General features: G+C 44.7%; 1 protein-coding gene across 4 annotated transcripts in view; it reads left to right on the top strand.

Moving 5' to 3' along the window:
* Nucleotides 1-349: 349 nt before the first annotated feature.
* Nucleotides 350-19,967, top strand: part of NIM1K (NIM1 serine/threonine protein kinase) — a 70,080-nt gene continuing 50,462 nt past the window's right edge. For 2 of the 4 annotated variants that reach the window (XM_034656958.1, XM_034656959.1), the window contains exon 1: nt 350-546. The gene's annotated coding sequence lies outside the window, so the exon portion shown is untranslated. Of the gene's footprint in view, nt 547-621; nt 1,102-1,744; nt 1,902-19,967 lie in introns of those variants that run through there. The other 2 variants (XM_019802263.2, XM_002921706.4) reach the window with 2 other exon arrangements.

Below are 19,967 nucleotides of genomic sequence, written 5' to 3'. Positions count from 1 at the left end.
GAAACCTTTGATCAAGAGGCTCGAGCGGCTCATTACGAGGCGTGAGTTGACGAGAGCTGTGCCAACCCTGTTTTGGCCGTGTCGCCGCTTCCCGTCCATGCTGTAGGAGGGACTCTCTCTGCGAGAAGACCAAACCCCCCTCCTCCAGTGTCTGCGATGGGTGTCCCCGCGCCGCGCACCCCCCTCCCTCCAGCCCCTCCTTCCTGGCTGCCATAGAAACCGGCCTACGAGGTCCGGGCCCGCGTCCCGGCGCCTGACCGGCCCCCGGCCCCCTCCCCCGGGCCAGCCCCCCGCTCCCGATTGGTCCTCCGGGAAACGCTGCGGGGCGCCTCTGTCCCCGCCGCAGAGCCCGGGCCCGGGCCAGCGGGCGGGGTTTGCCGGGGCCGCTGTGGGTCAGGTCGGCTGTCCCTGACAGCTAGGGGACCCTCCCGCGCGGCCGCGGCGCCCGCAACCCACGCACCCACAGCGCCGCGCGCACTCCAGCGCCAACCGCACGGAGCTCCTGGCCCCGCGCCGCCGAGCCCGTGAGCCGGGCTCGCCACGAAGGTAAGCGAGGGCCGCGGGGCTCGCAGCCAGCCCCCCACCCGCCCGCCTCTCCTTCGCCAGGTTGCTGACCTGCGGGGGGCGGGCCTGCGAGCGGCGCCCGTGACCCCGGCGAGCCGAGGGGCAGACGGAAACAAGACTGCCGGCGGGGCGGGGGGCGAGCTGGGGTCAGGAGAAGGGTAGGCGCTCCGGGGAGGGGGGCCCTCTCGGGCCGCCCGGCGCGCGCGAGCAGGGGGCGTTGGAGCGGGAGGCGCGGGTGCCGGTGCCGGTGCCTGTGCGGTGTGTGGAGCCCCTGGGTCTGGGCGCGCGTGTGTCCCCGCGTCCCGGCGCCGTGCTGGCCCCGCGTGGGTGTGCGCGCCCGCACCCGAGCCCGGGAGGACTGCTTCGCGCCTCACCCGGCGCACACCTGGCGCGGAAGCGGAGCCCCAGGGCGCGAGCCCAGGTGTGGACAGTTTGTACCGAGCGCTGGGGACTGGCAGTGAGGGCAGTGACAGCGAACAGCACACCCCATACCACGACGCTCCCTAAAGAATCGTGCTTCTTTTGAAGACTGCACAAGTAAGGAAGAGCCTCCTCTCCTCTTCCCGGGGGGCCCTTCAGGAATATTAGGAGCTCCGGGATGGCCAGGAAAGGATGGCAACGGGGTCTTTAAAATGTCGTTTGTGGTCAGCTTTTGCGTGCCTGAGACAACATCTGGGCAGATGGAGAGGTTGCTCTTAGGGCAGCAACGATTCAGTCGTCTGCCCTTTTTTCTTCCCTTCCTTCCCTCCCTCTTCGTCCCCTCCTTGCCTCTCCTCCCCCTACCCCCATCCACCCTCCCCCCGTTTTCGTCCTCCAGAGTTTAGTAGACAAGAGGGCTCTCTGTTAGACCCACCCTCCCCCACCCCATTCCTCATCCCGTTTCAAAATGCGAGCAAATGAACCACATTCTAAGCTCTTACTCGTGCAATTCAGACAAGTTTGGAAATTAAACAAATCGCGTTTGCACTTGAGACCGCGGGAATCCAAAAGAGAAACAAACAAAACCAGACCGAAAAATCTATTCCAAGTTAAGTCAAGATTTCAAGGGGGAATCTAAAAGGAATATTTGTTTATGGCAAAATGGTGTGTGTGTGTGTGTGTGTGTGTGCGTGCGTGTGTTAATGTTTGAAAAATATGTATCACTCAAGCTTGCATCATCGGTATTCAATGTGATTCACAGAAGCGCTTCAAAAGATGGTTTCTGTTAGTGTTGCAAAAGCACTTCTAATTTTGGTTACCATGGTAACCGAAGAAGTCGCCCCGCACCGTTGAGACGCTGCTTGGCTGGAAACAGGAACTGTTCTTGAGATCTGCTCACGTCCCCTCATGTCACCATGGTAATAATAATTGAGCTTATAAGATACTTGTTTCTTTTCCTTAAAGTACTAAAAGCCCAGGCATGTTGTTTTTAAATTTTATCTTTTCAGAGTTTGCAATTTGTGAGACAGACTTCCCTCTCAGACAACTGAGTGCAAACACTGCCCTCCAGCCAATCAGCCCTGCTGGCCCAGCTCTCTTCCCACAGCTCACTGCACTAAGGGGAGAAGTAGGAAGGAGGAGAGTGTTTGATGTTAAAGGGATCCTGGCCTGGCACCACATCTCCCTCCCCATTTAGCATTTAAATCTGGAGTCCTAATTAGCCCTCTAATTAGGAGATGGGGGAATGTGGGTGGGGGTCCCAGAAGGAGGCCAGTGGGGGAAAAGCTAAGTCCTGCTCTCCTTGGACTCCTGTTTTTTGTGCTGTTGAATTTGCCTCATGGGTTTATTTTTGGCATGACCACTGTTCAGTGGTAAGCCTGGAAAACCCTTCAGAGAGGCCTCCTTCTGTGTTAGGAAAAAATGTGGATTGGATATTTAGTTTGAGGTGTGTGCTTTTTCCTAATAACTAAACTGCATTTAAAATAAAGGCAGGTTTGTATGAAATCTAAATTTCCTGGTAATAACTACAGGTAGGCCATAGAGCCCTCTATGCTCTTTGTTTAAGCCTTAGGTTTTCAGTTAAGATGAATTCATCTGGGGGCAGCAGTGGCATCATTCAGATACTTTCATTTTTTTTTTTAAAGATTTTATTTATTTATTTGACAGAGATAGAGACAGCCAGAGAGAGAGGGAACACAAGCAGGGGGAGTGGGAGAGGAAGAAGCAGGCTCATAGCGGAGGAGCCTGATGTGGGGCTCGATCCCATAACGCCGGGATCACACCCTGAGCTGAAGGCAGCCGCTTAACCTTAACCGCTGTGCCACCCAGGCGCCCCTCAGATACTTTCATTAGCAAATGTCGGTGACTTTAAAGAACCATAATTCTTTACACATCCACGATTCCTGAGCAATGAGTCCTGTAAGATCAATTTTGTACATTGATGGCACATGACTGGAAAACTTGAAAGCCTCTAGACTTACAGTTTTAAAAGAAGAAAGAAATATTTCTTCCTAGTTAATGTTTTTCAGCCGAAAGATAGTTACATTTTGAGAAATTTAAAAATTAAAATATAATGTGAAATCCAACTTCATTTTTTGAATCTCATTACAGTATTTCACTAAGGACTAAAAAGCCTTAATTCATTGGCTCCTTTCTTTCAGTTGTTGAGAGGACCAATTGCTTATAAAATTAGTCTCATTCTATTGTTGTCACTGCCTATTGTCATTCTAGAAAAAGTTTTCTAGAATTGAAGTTATATATTTCAAGAGAAGAAAATATTCAAATTACTTATGAAGGCAATAGTCTACAATTTGATTAAGCAGATCACAGCTTCTAAAATTATTTTCTCCCAAGAACTTCAAAGATAGCTCAGCCAGTATTATACAGTGTAGTGCGGAATATTAACCAGTTCTCCAGATGAGCAAGTTGCATTCAAAAGACTCAGGTCATTTCAGCTATCCACATGGAAAATTAAGAGACAAAAATACATGAGAGTCATCTAAGACTTAAAGAAAAATCTGGATGAGAAGACAGACAAGGTAGGAATGGTGAGAAGAATTTAAGATTAGAGAGAAAAATAAAACTGTAGGGAAAAGGAGCCTTCAGGGAGCAGAACACACACAGATTAAGGGAAAGAGGATCAAAGAGAAAGAGTTAGGTGCAAAGAGAGTTGCACAGAAACAAGCAGACACACAAAACCAAGACAGAGAGCAGGAAACTTTAAAAGAACTCTTCATCTTCCAAGGAGAAGAGAGAGCTTGATGCTTTTCCAGAAAGCCCAGGTATCCCACTTAGCAAACTCCTCTGACTTTGTCAGAGAACCTGGGAGGCCTGAGCAGCAGATCTGGGTGCATGCTGGCCCACTGCCTCCTCTTGCATTCAGGCTGGGAGATGAGGCAGCTTTCCCTTCTCCAGGCCTGCCACAGGAGCTGCTCACCATACTGTCTTCCCAGTCCTTAAGTCACCGAGAAAGCCTACATCTCCATTTGTTGGGCTTATTTACTGGAAATAATTTGTAGACACCCTTGATTATGTAATTGTAATTTTTTACTTTAAATTACAAGTTTTGACTTTTAAAAGTTGCTTGTTATCAAATAATGCATTCATCTAATTTTATGAATTAGAGCATTTTAAAAGATTCTAACAAAAATAACAGTCCCCCTCCTTGGGTACAGTCACTCTGCTCTTGGGTGTTTGATCATTTACCCTATTTCTGAGTAATTTGCTTATGTAGCTGGTCTTGATTTATCAGCTTTAGACAGCATCTATGTGCTTTTTCTTATTGTAGGGGTGGATATAGCTCTCTCACTCCACCTCTTCCAACTTCCCTCCCTTTATTTTTGCAACATAGCTGGTGGAAAGAAATCAACCAGGGCACCATTGGCATAACCTTTTATTTGAAAATGCCAGGCATGGGAACGCCCTTAAGAGCATCTGGCTTGGGGCGGGAGGGGTAAATGTTTCCTAGGACTTTAGCCAGTTCAGCCAAAGTTCAGCGAGTATCAGAATTAGTTGATCAAGGATGGCTCTCGGGAAGATGGAGGAATTGCTCTCACAGATTAGCACCCATTGTTTGCATAATTTGGGTTTTATACAAAGGAATGAGGAGGAAAAGTCAGGGGCTAAGTCTTGCGGAAAGGTAAGGAGCCAGAGCTGCAGGGGACAAGGCCTTTTTTGAATGACTTGGTTGCTGCCCTTGGAATCATGCATGCTGCCAGGCCATTTTGCATTCCATTTGTTTCCTTATCACTTTCTGTCTTTTGAAGATGATCAGTGCTCTCACTCATACAGGGTCATACCTTTAGCTCTACTAACAGTTCTTTTTTTTTTTTTTTTTTTTTTAAAGATTTTTATTTATATGACAGAGAGAGAGGCAGCGAGAGAGGGAACACAAGCAGGGGGAGTGGGAGAGGGAGAAGCAGGCTTCCCTCTGAGCAGGGAGCCTGATCTGGGCTCCATCCCAGAACGCCGGGATCATGACCTGAGCCAAAGGCAGACGCTCAACAACTGAGCCACCCAGGCGCCCCTCTACTAATAGTTCTTTTACTCTGTGCATTTGCTTTATGGGACATGTGGGTTTTAAAAGGTAAATTAAAGCACAAAGACAGCAAATTTGCTGTAGACTAATCAATGATGTGCCGGCCAAGCCTAAAATGATGAGGCTTCTTTCATGCCAACTATTGGTAACATGCAAGGTAAATATTTCTCTAGAATGTAGTCTTGTTCACCCTCTCGTTTTGCAGGTGAGGTAACAAATCCAGAGATATTAAGTGTGGGGTCATTTCTCCTGACTCCATGCTGGGCATGGCGCCTAATGTGGGGCTTGAACGTTACCACCTGGAGATCAAGACCTGAACTGAGGTCAAGTTTCAGACACTTAATCAACCAAGCCACCCATGCGCCCTCTCTTGACTCCCTTTTAAACACTCATTCTTTCACCTTCTCTCTCCTTGTCTACCTTGTCTTATATTCTTTTTCTTTTTAAAATCTTTTTTCTTTATTAGAAAGAAAGGTTAGGGGTGCCTGGGTGGCTCAGTTGGTTGAGTGTCTGCCTTTGGCTTGGGTTGAGGTCCAGGCGTCCTTGGATCAAGCCCTGCCTGCATAGAGCCCCACGTTGGGCTCCCTGATCAAAGGGAAGTCTGCTTCCCCCTCTTGCTCTGCCGCTGCCCCTACTTGTGCTCTCTTTCTGTCAAATAAATAAATAAAATCTTTAAAAAAAAAAGGAAGATTATACTTCTCTGTTATAAACTATGTATTATAAAACAGTATATATTCTAGAGATAGCAAGAAATAGTGGTTAAGTCTTATTTACATTTTTTTAAAGAATTTTTTTAAAGATTGTATTTATTTGAAAGAGAGAGAGAGAGAGGAGAGCATGAGCTGGGGGGGGGGTGCGGTGGGGGCAAGGAAGGAGCAGAGAGAAAGGGACAAGCAGACTCCCAGCTGAGCCACGGAGTCTGACAGGGGGCTGGATCCCGTGACCCTGAGTTCACGACCTGAGCCAAAACCAAGAGTCAAATGCTTTAAATGACTGAGCCACCCAGGTGCCCCACGTCTTATTTACTTTAAAAAAATTTTTTTTATAGTTGACATACAGTGTTAATATTAGTCTCAGGGGTACAATATAGCGATTCAACACTTCCGTACGTCACCCGGTGTTCATTACAAGCGCCCTCCTTCATCCCCATCACCTATTTCAACCATCCCCACACCCACCTCCCCTCTGGTAACCATCAGTTTGTTCTCTATAGTTAAGAATCTGTTTCTTGGTTTCTCTCTCTTTTTTCTCCCCTTTGCTTGTTTGTTTTCTTTCTTAAATTCCACATATGAGTGAAACCCTATGGTATTTGTCTTTCTCTGACTGACTTATTTCACTTGGCATTATACTATCTAGCTACATCCATGTTGTTGCAAATGGCAAGACTTCATTCTCTTTTATGGATGAAGAATATTCCATTTTATATACACATACTATTTCTTCTTTATTCATTCAACTACTGATGGATACTTGGTCTGCGTCCATAATTTGGCTCTTGTAAATAAAGCTGCTATAAACAGAGAGGTGGATGTATCCCTTTGAATTAGTGGGGGTTTTTTTGTTTGTTTGTTTTTTGTATTTTGGAGGTTAATACCCACTAGTGCAATTCCTGGATTGTAGGGTAGCTCTATTTTTAACTTTCTGAGGAACCACCATACTGTTTTTCAGAGTGGCTGCACCAGTTCGCATTCCCACCAACAGTGCATTTTTCTCCACATCCTCTCCAACACAGGCATGAGAACTACACATCTCATGTAGTTTTGACTTGTGTTTCCCTGATGATGAGTGATGTTGAGCATCTTTTCATGTGTCTGTTGGCTGTCTGGATGTCTTCTTTGGAGAAATGTCTGTTCATACCTCTGCCCATTTTTAAATTGGATTATTTGTTTCTTGGATGTTGAGTTGTATAAGTTCTTTATATATTTTGGATACTAACCCTTTCTTGGGCATGTCATTTACAAATATCTTTTCCAACTCCAGTAGGTTGCCTTTTAGTTTTGATCATTGTTTCCTTCCCTATGGAGAAGCTTTTTATTCTGATGTAGTCCCAATAGTTTATTTTTGCAGGTGGTCAAATCTTAATTCTGGAAATAGCTTCCTGCATTTGAATCCTGGCTCTGTGACTCACTTACTATGTATGTGACCTTGGGCATGTAATTTGATCTCTGTGCTCACCTTTCTTGGGCATAATAACAGCACCTACGTTCTAGGATTATTTTAAGAATTAAATGAGTTGGTTCATGTAAAACTCTTAGAGTGGTCCCTGGCACACAATAAGTGTCGTCGTTGCTAGTATTATTATCAAAAATACAGAAATGAATGTTAAAATGATAGAAATAATCATTTATAATTCTATCTCTAATCCTATCTTTAGTTTCAGCCAGAGAGATTACGATGGTTAACATTTCAGAGAATTGTTGTTGTTGTTGTTTTGTAGTTAAAAACAAAACCAAAAAAATATTGAGATATTGTACATACAATTTTATTTGTTGCTTTTTCCACTTATCTTTATGTTTTGCTCTTTTCTCCCATGTTTTTGGACAGTCAGTATTCTTCTATGTGGCATGTTTGTTTTCTGTATTGATCCTAACACAGAGCCTTACAAATTACATTCTCAATAAGTACTAATTGTCTGGGAAACCAGCCTTTCTTCTGGACCCTTTGGGCTTGGGACTGGTGTAAAGAGAGGTCCTTCCATCATGAATTTGAGAAGTCCCCCCTGCAACTAAGACTGATCTTATCTTTTCCTATGCAGTAAAAACATTCTGGAAATGGCACCTGAAAAGTGTGGACACAGCAGAATGAAGGAATACTCATGTGGGAAGATGATGGACAAGTATGGGGGTGACAGGGCAAGAACCAGAAGGGAAATAGTGAGGCATGACTCCGTGGGGCCACCAAGCTGGGAGGTGTGGGTCTCTGTACTGCACAGCAAAGGCCAAAAGAAACGTAGGTCTGATGTTTTGGTTTTTCCTTGCAACCTCAGAGATTAGGTGACGCTGGGAAGCCAGTGAGAAAGCTTCTGTGTAGGGACATCTCCTAATGGCTGGCCTGCGTTGACCTCCCTGATCTCCTCTTGGGAGATCTGACCCAGTTTGGCTCTTCCACAGTCCGTGGGAGTCACCTGCCTGCTTTACTCACACAGGACATGTGTGGGCAGAAACAGCCATTTAGCAACACTTTCCGGGTTTTGGAATTAAACCTTGAGCAGCCCCAGTGAGGATTCATGCCTCCTAAGAGCACTGCACGGAGCATTGTGGCAAATTTGTGTTAGTGGGTTTGTGTTCTGTCAAGTTGCACATGCCAGAGAATTGCTATCTCCCCAATAAGCAGAGACAATATTCAGAAGAGCGTGGGCTGGGTGTCCGGCTTTGGCTAGAGACCTGTCATAGGTCCTTTAGAAGGTAAAGAAGAATACTTCTGTCTTGCCTAAATTCAGGCTTCCTTAGGAAGCCTCTATCTGTGTAGCACATCTCATCCACGTGAAAACCACTCTGTGTGGTGATTTGGTGATTTGGTGATTACTGTCTGCCAAGGAAAGTAAAAAAAGATTTGCCAAAGCTCTAAAACAATTGCATTGGTTAATACCTATAGAAAACAGGACGTCACACTTCTAGAGGTTACTGTCTGGCCATGCTAAGTAAGGGGACTCTTGGCTTACACCTGCTTGTCACACTGCTACAATAGTCAGTGAGAGTTGCAAATCAGTGACTTAAAATCTTTTGTTCACGATGCTAGATTATTTCGTGACAGTTGTCCATCACAACAGAGACCAAGACTCAAATACAGAATGTTAGTTCCAGTCTTGGCTAACAAAATACATTCTGATTGTGTTTATTTAATCATGAAGATTTCTTTTAAAGCCTTGTAAACTTTTCTGAGCCTCTGGTTTAGACAAATACACCTTGGCCATAATCAACGGTACCAGTGCTGCGCTGCTGGAGAAAGCACTGAGGTACAGACTTGCCCACCTTTATCTTGCCTCACATTCAGTGGTCCATTTTTATTTTTATTTTTTATAAAAGATTTTATTTATTTATTTGACAGAGAGAGAGACATCCAACGAGAGAGGGAACACAAGCAGGGGGAGTGCAAGAGGAAGAAGCAGGCTCCCAGCAGAGGAGCCTGATGCGGGGCTCGATCCCAGAACGCCAGGATCACGTCCTGAGCCGAAGGCAGATGTAATGACTGAGCCACCCAGGCGCCCCTCAGTGGTCCATTTTTAAATGTCGCATTTCACTTGCTGTTTCCCTGACCTACGTTTCCTTACCTTAGTGCTTGCTTACTCACAGGGGCAAATTCCTTCAGGTCTCATCTGCTTCAGGGAGTTTTCCCTACACTTTCACAACACCCCAGATGTTCTCTGGGCGCTTACTCTCCTGTACACATCTCTAGCCAGGTGCTCTGTACATTATATTTAAATGACCATTGGCATAAAGTAAGTAGGCAGGCACTTAAAAATACTGTGTGCTGAACTGGACATTTCATTGATGTTGATGGTGTATTCCATAGTAGAGAAAGAAGGTGGGAATGAGGGCAAGAAAGTAGGGGAGAATCACCTTCTTTTCACCCTCCTTCTTTCTAGCAACATCTGTTTAGTGGGATTGCCTGTGACAAGCACAGCTGCCGCTCGTGAGAGCAGAGCATCTGTTGTGTTTGAGGTGCAGGCCCTGAGGTCAGATGGGCTTGAGCTGGAAATCAAACTGATGTTTATTGCCTGTACAACTTTGGACAAGTCACCAAGTCCTTCTTAAGTTTAGTTTCTTCATTCAAAACATGAAGGTAATTGCAGGCACCTTTCAGGACTGTTGTAGGGATTAAGGAAAATATGTATCAACTAATTGGAACAAAATAACGATAGCTATTCTAAGTAAAAAATGCTTTCGGCTGCAAGGAATAAAAGAACTTTTTTTTTTAAGACTTTATTTATTTATTTGACAGAGAGAGACAGCCAGTGAGAGAGGGAACACAAGCAGGGGGAGTGGGAGAGGAAGAAGCAGGCTCCCAGCGGAGGAGCCTGATGTGGGGCTCAATCCCAGAACGCTGGGATCACGCCCTGAGCCGAAGGCAGACGCTTAACAACTGCGCCACCCAGGCACCCCGAGAACTTTTCTGCCTAGCTACAAAAAGTTTATTTTCACATAGAAAAAAGCTCTAGAAAGATGTATTAATCAGCCCAAGCTGCCGTAACAAAATACCATGAACTGGGAGGCTTAAACAACAGAAATTGATCTTCTCACAGTTCTGGAGGCTGAGAGTCTGAGATCAGGGTGCCAGCATGGTCGGGTTCTGATGAACACTGTCTTCCTGGCTTTTAGATGGCCACATTCTTGCTGTGTCCTCACAAGGCAGAGAGAGGGGGTGGGGCGAGGGAGCTCTCTGGTCTCTTCTTATAAGGACACTAATCCCCTCAAGGAGGCCCCACCCTTGTGATCTCATCTAAACCTAAACCCTGTCTCTAAATACCATCACCCTGGGGGTTAGGGCACATACGGACTCTGGGGGAAGACACGATTCATACACAGCCTCAGGTTGAGCTGCCCCCAGAGACCTGGTTTATTGTTGTCTTTCTGCTCTGCCATTCTTCCTCCTACTCTCATATTTATCATTTCACTGTTTTTAGTTGACCACTACACCTCGAGACGAGGTCCACACAGGAAGAAAGGGAAGGGGGCTGTGCTGGTTACTTGGTGTAAGCCAAGAGCCGCCTTACTTAGCATTGCTATATAGTAACCTTTGAAAGTGTTATGCCGTGTTTTACCAGGAAGCGCAAATTATCAGACATCCCTTACTAAGGTCCCATTCTCCAGAGCTGTGGCTCCTGGCCTGCGCTAGCTGTGGGAGGGAAGGAGAAAGTGGGCTTTCCAGCTTCTGTAGCAGAAGAAGTCAAAGAAGGGAGAAAAGAGTTAGTAAAAATGGTGAGTGAGCCAGCCCGTAGTGTTTGCCACACTGTCACTTATCGATAGGGTACCCGTATGTCCCCACATGCCAGGGGCATCCCTGGTTAACACCTGTTGTCCCAGTGTGATTATTAATAGCAACCTTCTGTTCTCAGAAGTGTCCTGGTTTGAATGACAAATTCTACATTCACTCTACTTATTGACCACTTGCTGCTTACCGTAGGCTCTTGTTAAATCGTGGTTACTGATTTTAAAAAGATAGAATGCAACCATAAGATACATAATAAGCCAGGATTACATGTGGTGAATGCCTGTGTGGTACAGGCAGCAGACGTGTTGGGTTTACGGGAAGGAGAAATGCGTGAATCAGTAAATGAGTTGGGGTGAGCTGATTGGGGTGGAGATGAAGTATAGGGGGAGATGTGACACCATGGCATGAGAAAGTAATGGATTTGGCACAGTTTGCAAGATGGAAAAGTTTATGTGCCAGGACTTGCTTTGAAAAGACCAACAACAGGGGTCCTTGGGTGACTCAGTCGGCTGAGTGCCCAGCTCTTGATTTCGGCTCAGGTTCGTGAGATCGAGCCCCATGTCAGGCTCCATGCTCAGCATGGTGTCTGCTTCACCCTCTCCCACTGCTCCTCCCCCCACTCATGCTTGCTTGCTTTATTTCTGAAATAAATAAATAAAATCTTAAAAAAAAAGACAACAAATGTTTTAATGCTGCTTTTATTTGAGTGATGAACACTTTGTAACATGGGATACAATACAAAGATATTGATTTGGCCCAAGAGTATTTTGAAGACTTACGACACAAAATAAAAAGCCATTAATATATTAAGTCAATAGACTTTTCTGCCATCACAAAATTTATCAGAGAAATTTTGCATATGCGAAGAAACATTGGTTTCTAGGTTATTGTCTTGCGGAGCATGTGGTAGTGTGACCTTGAGCTATTTAGTAGTGAAGTCCTCCTTAATCAAGAGAAAATATTTGTATCTTCCACATTTTCTTTTGAGTTGATTTGAAATGAAAATATTTACTTAGTTGTTTATTGTATTTTCCTTAGCTTGGTTTTAAAATCCCAACAATTTGTTTTACATATTCATTCATTCTGTTGGGCTGGTCCATGGGCTGACATAGTGGAAATAAACAAAATAAAGAAATTTGGTTCTTGTCTTGTCCCTGGCCACTAACCAGTGAGTCTCCTTCTTCTCTGAATCTGTTTCTCGAATACAAAATGAGAGATTAAATAATCCTGTGGCTCCTCGACTTTGTGTTCCTAAGAGTCCATGAGTGTGTTTGGCTTATCAAGGGAAACCGTGAAACAGCCAGTCTGCTTGCAGCCTCAAGTCACCTTGGTTTAAGGAGGTGTTGAGAAGTAAGCCTGCAGAGGGAAACTGGCATGAGGCCACGAAGTGCTGAATGTCCATCTAAGCAACTTGCCATTTGTTTTTGGCAGAAGCAAAGCATTTCCTAAACATCGTGGAAGATCAGTGACACTCAGTGGGTTGGAAGGAAGAAAGACAAGGAAGGAAAAGACTTGTTTTATTCCAAGTTCTGAGCTATTTTGCAGTGTTCAATGACTAACATGGTCCAAAGAGCAGTGAGGCTTAGCTCACCTATTTCTGGGTTTGTGTCCTGAGGAGTTCTTTTATTTTTTAATGTTTTTTTTTATTACATTATGTTAGTCACCATACAGTACATCCCTGGTTTCTGATGCAAGGTTCGATGATTCATTAGTTGCATATAACACCCAGTGCACCATGCAATACGTGCCCTCCTTACTACCCATCACCAGTCTATCCCATTCCCCCACCCCCCTCCCCTCTGAAGCCCTCAGTTTGTCCTGAGGAGTTCTAATGGCACATCACGGGTCTAATCATTCTGACACAGTCTGTTGATGGTGGCCCACCGCCAGCCCTCCCACTCCCTTTCTGCTGCTACAGGTATCCCCCACTTTTCAGAGTTCACGTGACACCATTCCGCTTTTACAGAAGATCTACATTGGTACCTGCTTTTGCTAAACTCAATGACATCCGAAAAGGATTTTGGCTTTTAGGGAAAGGGGCAAAAAATGAAAACGCATTCAGCATTGGTTCTGCAGTGAGCCGTTCAAGAGGCAGTGCACCCGGAGCAGTGCAGAGGCCCCACCGAGCCCCTTCCCTGGGAACTACACTCAACATCTCAGCCTCACACCCCGGAGCTTCCACCTGTGGTCTGTGAGCCTCTCTGCTTTATCTCAATTTATTTTGCGTATCTGCTAGCAAACTGTGTCCTAAAGTATCAGAAAAGCCCAAGAGAGGTCTGGGAATGCTAAAAAAAAAAAAAATCCCATAAAAATTAATTGGCAATTGCTCCTTTACTTTATGCCATTTCAGCTCATGAAGGGTTTCGCAGGATCCCTCTACTTTCAAAAAGTGGCGGAAACCTGTATCTCCTTTCTTTCTTTTCTTTCTTTTTTTTTTTTAAAGATTTTATTTATTTATTTGACAGAGATAGAGACAGCCAGGGAGAGAGGGAACACAAGCAGGGGGAGTGGGAGAGGAAGAAGCAGGCTCATAGCGGAGGAGCCTGATGTGGGGCTCGATCCCAGAATGCCAGGATCACACCCTGAGCCGAAGGCAGACGCCCAACCGCTGTGCCACCCAGGCACCCCCTGTATCTCCTTTCTAAATGACGTCGCCAATATTCTACAGCCTCATTTTCCTATTACTTTTATTTTTGAAGGGAAAGATTTAGAATCTAGATAATTTTCCCCTTCAGTCATCCCAACCACTTTGTGTTCAGATTTTCTCTGGGGAAGTAACGTTGTCAAAGAGCTGAAGAGAGGAGCACTCGGGTGTCATGCCTCCAGTCTCAGGAGTAACCGCACCATGGACTGCGGCCTTTAAGTTGTCTGTTGTGGTGGTTATCCCAGACCAATGTCTTCAAGGTTCCAAAGACTGTTGGTCCTGACCCGTTCCACGATCCCATCTCTGACCACCTTTAATGTGGTTTGGAATTTTTTTGGAATTTTTTTCCTCCTTCTAAATCCTCATCTTTACCTCCTGTCTTATCTTCCCCATTCCTAAAAATTGGTTTCTTTTTAAGAAATCTTCCTTACGTAGATTTTGGTTTTCTCAACTTTTCACTTGTCAGATTTAGAATCATCTGCTGAGCACTTCCTACTTTAGCTAACTGTTGGAAATATTGAAAAATATTCCTCCTTGTTCCATTCCCAGGACAACTCATTGCCTTGTCCAAGATTGCTCAAAGTGCTGGGCTTCTGTGGCTGTTCTGACCCACTCACAGGTAACAGATGTGCTCATCCCTCTTTTACGAAGATGTTTGCAGTTCCAGTGTCCAGTGAAATTGCAGCAGGTCCGCTTGTATGTGGGTGGTATGGAATACAAGACTAAATATACCCTTTCAAGCATTTTCACACACAGAAACACAACAGTTGAGATTTCAACTGAAATCCATTAAATTTATAGACTTTTGAGGGGGAGAGTTTATGTCTTCATGCTTCTCTCTCAACTCCTTTGTTGGATTTATGCTTAGGTATCTCATGAATTTTATTGCTACTCATGTCAATGAAATATGTCTTATTATTTCCTTATCACCAGATTATTATTGGTGAATACAAATGTTATTGAATTTGCATTAATCTTGTCTCCAGCAACACTGTTAAACCTACTTAGTAGTTCTAATGGTTTATGAGTAGGGGCTCTGGGATTTTCTACGTTTAAAAATTTGTGTCTGCAGGGACACCTGGGTGGGTCAGTCGGTTAAGCGTCTGCCTTCGGCTCAGGTCATGATCTCGGGGTCCTGGGATGGAGTCCTCCATCGGGCTCCCTGCTCAGCGGGGAGTCTGCTTCTCCGTCTCCCTCTGCCCCCTGCTCATGATATATCTCCCTTCCGTGCTCTCTCTCAAATAAATAGATAAAATCTTTAAAGAAAAAAAAATATTCCTTTCTTTCTGATTCTCCTGCCTGCTTTTGCTACTGTCATGCCCAACCTTGGACTTCATGGCGGTTGCTGGTTCCTTAGAGCATTTTGTTCCACAATAAAATACACCAAATGGAGGCAGCAAGTGGAATCAGGCAGGCTGAGATGCCATGCTGGCCCTGTGACTTTAAGTTTGGACAAATTCCTTAACCCCTCTAAAATTTTAATTTTTCCATCAGTGCAGTGAGATTTTGATATCTGTCTTACAGAGTTTGTTATAGTGATTAAATCTGTAAGAGAGCACAGTGTTTGGTATATTGTAAATGCTTAATAAAAGTAGCTTTTAGTATTTTTTCACTGTTAGGATGAATAAAATGATAACAATAATATGTTCACACCAACTAAAAATATGGCTTATTTCAAATGTCCTTCAAAACATGCTATTAGTTTGTAGATTTAAAGTTTATCTTATAGTGCCTTTCATATATTCTGTCTTAATTCTTTTTCTTTTAACACATATTTATTTGGTGCCTCCCATATCCCAGGACTAAATGCTGGGGAATATTGAAGATATGAGATAAATAAGTAGCAGACATCAGTCTAGAGAGACTAAACACAATTAGAATATGAACTGATAGAACATAAGATATGAACTATCAAGATGGAATATGAGAGAAGTTATGAGAATATCAAGATATGAGTTCAGTGGGACTGGTGAGGAGGAAGCCACTAACTGTTTAGGTAAGTGGCAGAAAACACCAAGATGGTATTTCAGTAAGGTCTTAAAGGCTGAAAAAAGTAAAGGGCAGATGTGTTCCAGGCCGAGCAAGCTGGGTATATAAAACTATCCAGGCATGAAAAGATACTTTAGGAAAGGAAAGGTAAAACTTTAGGAATAAATTCCATAATTGATTCAGATGTGAGATCTTCCCTTCAGGGCTGGATATGTAGCTCGGGGTCTTTGAACTTAGGGGAAGGGGACTAGGGATGCCTTGGAACCCCGGGGAAACAATGACCCTCTAGTGTCCTAGAGGTAGGAATCCATTCACTGCTAATTAGTGTTGGGTTTGGCTCCCCTGGGGAAGTGTAAACATGAAGAAGGAACGGAGAAAGGCAAAGGCAAGTGCTTGGATGTGCATATTTACAGAAGTTTGGGAGGAATTGAAAAGTGCAGAGATGGGGCGCCTGGGTGGCACAGCGGTTAAGCATTTGCCTTCGGCTCAGGGCGTGAAGCATTTGCCTTCGGCTCAGGGCGTGATCCCGGCGTTGTGGGGATCGAGCCCCACATCAGGCTCCTCTGCTGTGAGCCCGCTTCTTCCTCTCCCACTCCCCCTGCTTGTGTTCCCTCTCTCGCTGGCTGTCTCTCTCTCTCTGTCGAATAAATAAATAAAATCTTTAAAAAAAAAAAAAAGAAAAAAAGAAAAGTGCAGAGAAGGGCTGGAAAATAGAAGAGGGATTATTTCGCATGCTTTAAAATAAAGCAAATTCTGCCGGAGACTGCTAACATTATCACACCCTAAAAATAAAAACAAAGGGATAGGGAGCCTTTTTCACTCTTACCGTGATCATTTTAACCTTGGTAACCTTCCAAAGGGAAGCCACAATTGGGTTGTTTTTATTGTCTGTGGGCTGGAGCAAATGCTGGCGTGTAAGCTTTCTAATGCTTCCAAGTCAAATAGCCTTCTTAGGGACGTCTACCCACGCTTGAGGTGCGCTTCACTGGGAACCTTAGAATGTTGTGTGAAAGCAACAGGGCATCTCGCCAAACCCCACAATGTTTCAGAAATTTTCCAGCCAGAGGTGTTCTGGTTAGGGGCACTTGTAACAAACCTGCCCTTGTTTCAGGAGAGAACACTTGAAAGAGTTTAGGTATTTTGTTTTAAAATGTTTTGCCTTTATTTTTTCTTTATCATAGAACAGTCATTAGTGGTGGTGGTGCTCTTCCACCAGAGAAGGATGTGAAGAAATATCTATTTCTGCATCTTCTGGGATCCATACTACCTTTTAAAGTATCTGTACAACTCAGATCAATTCAGGCAGCATTTACGAACTCCTTCTGGGTACTTGGTGTCCAGAATCATGAAGTTAATAAGATCGAGGACCGGCCCCATAGAAACCTGCATTCCAGAGGGGAGGACAAATATGTACACAAGTTTGCAAACACTGGACAGAATTTGAAGATGTTCAAGGAAAACACAGAGTTCATGGGGGAAATACCAGAGGAAGAGCTGAATTCCGCTCGGAGTATCATGAAGAGAAGAAGAGAAGAGAAGAGAAGAGAAGAGAAGAGAAGAGAAGAGAAGAGAAGAGAAGAGAAGGGAGTTTAAGCTAAATTTGAATAAGTAGAATTTTAACCATTAGATGATTGAAATAAGAAAAAGAATGGGATGAATCTCTTGTAAAATAAGAATTTAAAATAATTGTGCTTAACAACAAATCTGTTTTAGTTTGTTCATTCATTCTTCTATTCCATAAACAAGCACTGACTACCTACAATGTGCCAGGCATCATTTAAAGGAAGAGGTGAACAGAACATCCTTTGTCCCGGCCCCCAGTACCCTCACTGTCGACACAGATCGACAGAGAGGGGCACACAAGAGACAGATGTCCACAGAGAGGTGCATGAAATACTCGGAGAGCACCTTGGACTTAACAGAGGCAAGGAAGACTTCACAGTGGGCTAGAGTTTGGGAGGTTCAACGGGGAAGGGGTTGAAGAAAATAGTCCTTGTAGAAGAAATGCCAGTACAAAGGCGTACAGGCACGAAGCAGCCTGGGACGCTTGTGGGACCTCAAGTATGGCGCTATGTTTCAGATATAGGGCTCCGTAGAGGAGAGGAAAAGTGCTCCTTGACCTTCTTAGAGTCCTTGGCTGGGTCTGAAAATTAAACTGACAAAGATTAACAGGAGAAAAACATACACGTGTATTCAGTTTAAGTTTTATGTGATATGGGACACTTTATAAGGAAATGAAGACCTGAGGAAGCAGTGGGACCTGAGTATTTTATGTTAGGTTTGATGAGGAGTGGATGGTCATGGAGGAATATGATAAACTAAGGAGGACAGTCATCCCCCCTTAACTGCAAGTTTGCTTTCCATGGCTTCAGTTACCTGAGGTCACGTGAGGCCCAGAAGCAGAGGATTCTTCTTCTGACTTATCGTCAGAGGGTCCATAGCAGCCCCAAACTCCATCACCACATCTCCTCAGGGAGGCATTTTATCATCTCACAGCATCACAAGAAGGGCGAGTACAATCCAGTAAGATATTTTGATAGATCACATTCACATAACTTTTATTACAGTATATTGTTATAATTGTTCTTATTATGAGTTATTGCTATTAATTTCTTACTGTGCCTAATTTAGAAATTAAACTTTACCATAGTTATGCATGTATAGAAAAAACATAGTATATACAGGGTTCAGTATTATCTGTGGTTTCAGACATCCACTGGGGGTCTTGGGACATATCCCCCAAGGATAAGGGGGGGACTACCGTATGAGGTAAGTGTAGTAAACTGGGAGAAGCTTATTACCAAGGCCCGTTTGTTAGGGTTCTAATTGGTGCCCCTTGTCTTCTGAGATGAGGCTGCTCCTTTCCTCCAGGTATAGGGACGGCACCTCACACCTGAAGGTTTTATAACATGTTTCGGGGAAGAAGGGCAAGGGGAGAAGGAAGTCAGACTGACTCTCCTGCTTAAAATATTCAATATATCAAGGCGCTGTGGGGTAATATGCCCTGAACCCTATCAGGGCATATGGAGGAGGGCAAGTGGGAGAGAGGAGATGAGAAATGAGGCTAAATAAAATCAAGAGCCAGATATTGAAGAGCTTTCTAGACCATGCAATGGAGATTGAATTCTATCCGATATTTATTTTAATGAAGTTAGTTGAAGTGGAGCAGGAATAACTACATTTCTGGAAGATCCTGCAGGTGGTTTCCTGGAGAATAAAGGGAGCTGGGAAGACAGGAAGTAGGGGGCTGTTTCGGCCTGCCAGGTCCTCGTGGGATTAAGACCATTAGAAGCGTTGCCCCTCATCAGCCCAAGACACAACTTAGAATTTAAGCAAAGATAACCATAAGATGTCTCAAACACAGATTCTGATTTTTCTCAGATGCCTTGAAAAAATATATCAAATATCAAAATATTTTAAGACTTTTATTGCCTTCTCCCTGGGGTGTCTTAAAGCATGTGCCTCTCCACCTGTTGTGGGATCCAGCCCTGCTCGGTAGACAGCAGTCAGGGTGATGGGTAAAGGAGTGGGGTGGTATCGAAGTAAGAGGATTTACAGCGAGAGAAAAACCTGGGATGGCGCTTAGGTTTCCGGCCTGGCTGACAGGGTATCGGCCATGCCCTGCCTTTGGATTGCTACGACGCGTCATTCCCCACGTCTGGCAGAGGCCTCGTCCGAGGCAGGCACACCGCCAACATCTGCTCCCCTTGCAGAGTCCCTCCATTTTTTTTGCTTTTAGTCCAGGCTCCAATGAGTATTTTATGATGCTCTCCTCTGAGGGCCCCAAGCAAAGCCCTCACAGACTTTCAATCCTCAGGACCAGATTCAGCCTCCGACATAAGCAGCGTCTCAGCACAGCTCTGTCATGAGGCTCCTGACACCAGCGTGGCTCAGGAGAGGAGGGCTCAGCAGGGGCTCCCAGTGCTCTCACCCATCTCTTGCGGTCCCCTGGCTAGTGCTCCTCCGTGCAAAGGTAGCCTGGTCCCCTTCCTCACTGTGGGACTGATGCAGCCTGCTGGAGACATGCCTTCATCCCAGCATCATGCGTAATTAACCCACTCCCAGCCCCAGATCTGCCTGGAAATAAAGCCCCAGGCAACAGCCAGATGTATCTCTGGGATTGTTCCTGAATATTCTGAAGTGTCAAGTACTGAGAAGAGAATTTTCCTAATGATCCTGGGCCTAGTGTTCATTACACTGTTTTCTTCAGGATTCCCCAAACCCCAACCTCAAAAGAAACAAAACGATATTTACAGATACGTTCTCGGTAGAGGTTTAGCTCCTTCTCCACGGGCTTCTGGGCCCGGTGCAGGAGTTGGGGCTCTCCTAGTGCCATTTATTTTCTTTTCTTTTTTTTTTTATAAAGCTTTTTTTTTTTTTTTT

This window comes from Ailuropoda melanoleuca, chromosome 3 (genome assembly GCF_002007445.2).
Source record: "Ailuropoda melanoleuca isolate Jingjing chromosome 3, ASM200744v2, whole genome shotgun sequence".
NCBI lineage: Eukaryota > Metazoa > Chordata > Mammalia > Carnivora > Ursidae > Ailuropoda > Ailuropoda melanoleuca.
This window is presented reverse-complemented; position numbering and strand designations above follow the sequence as displayed.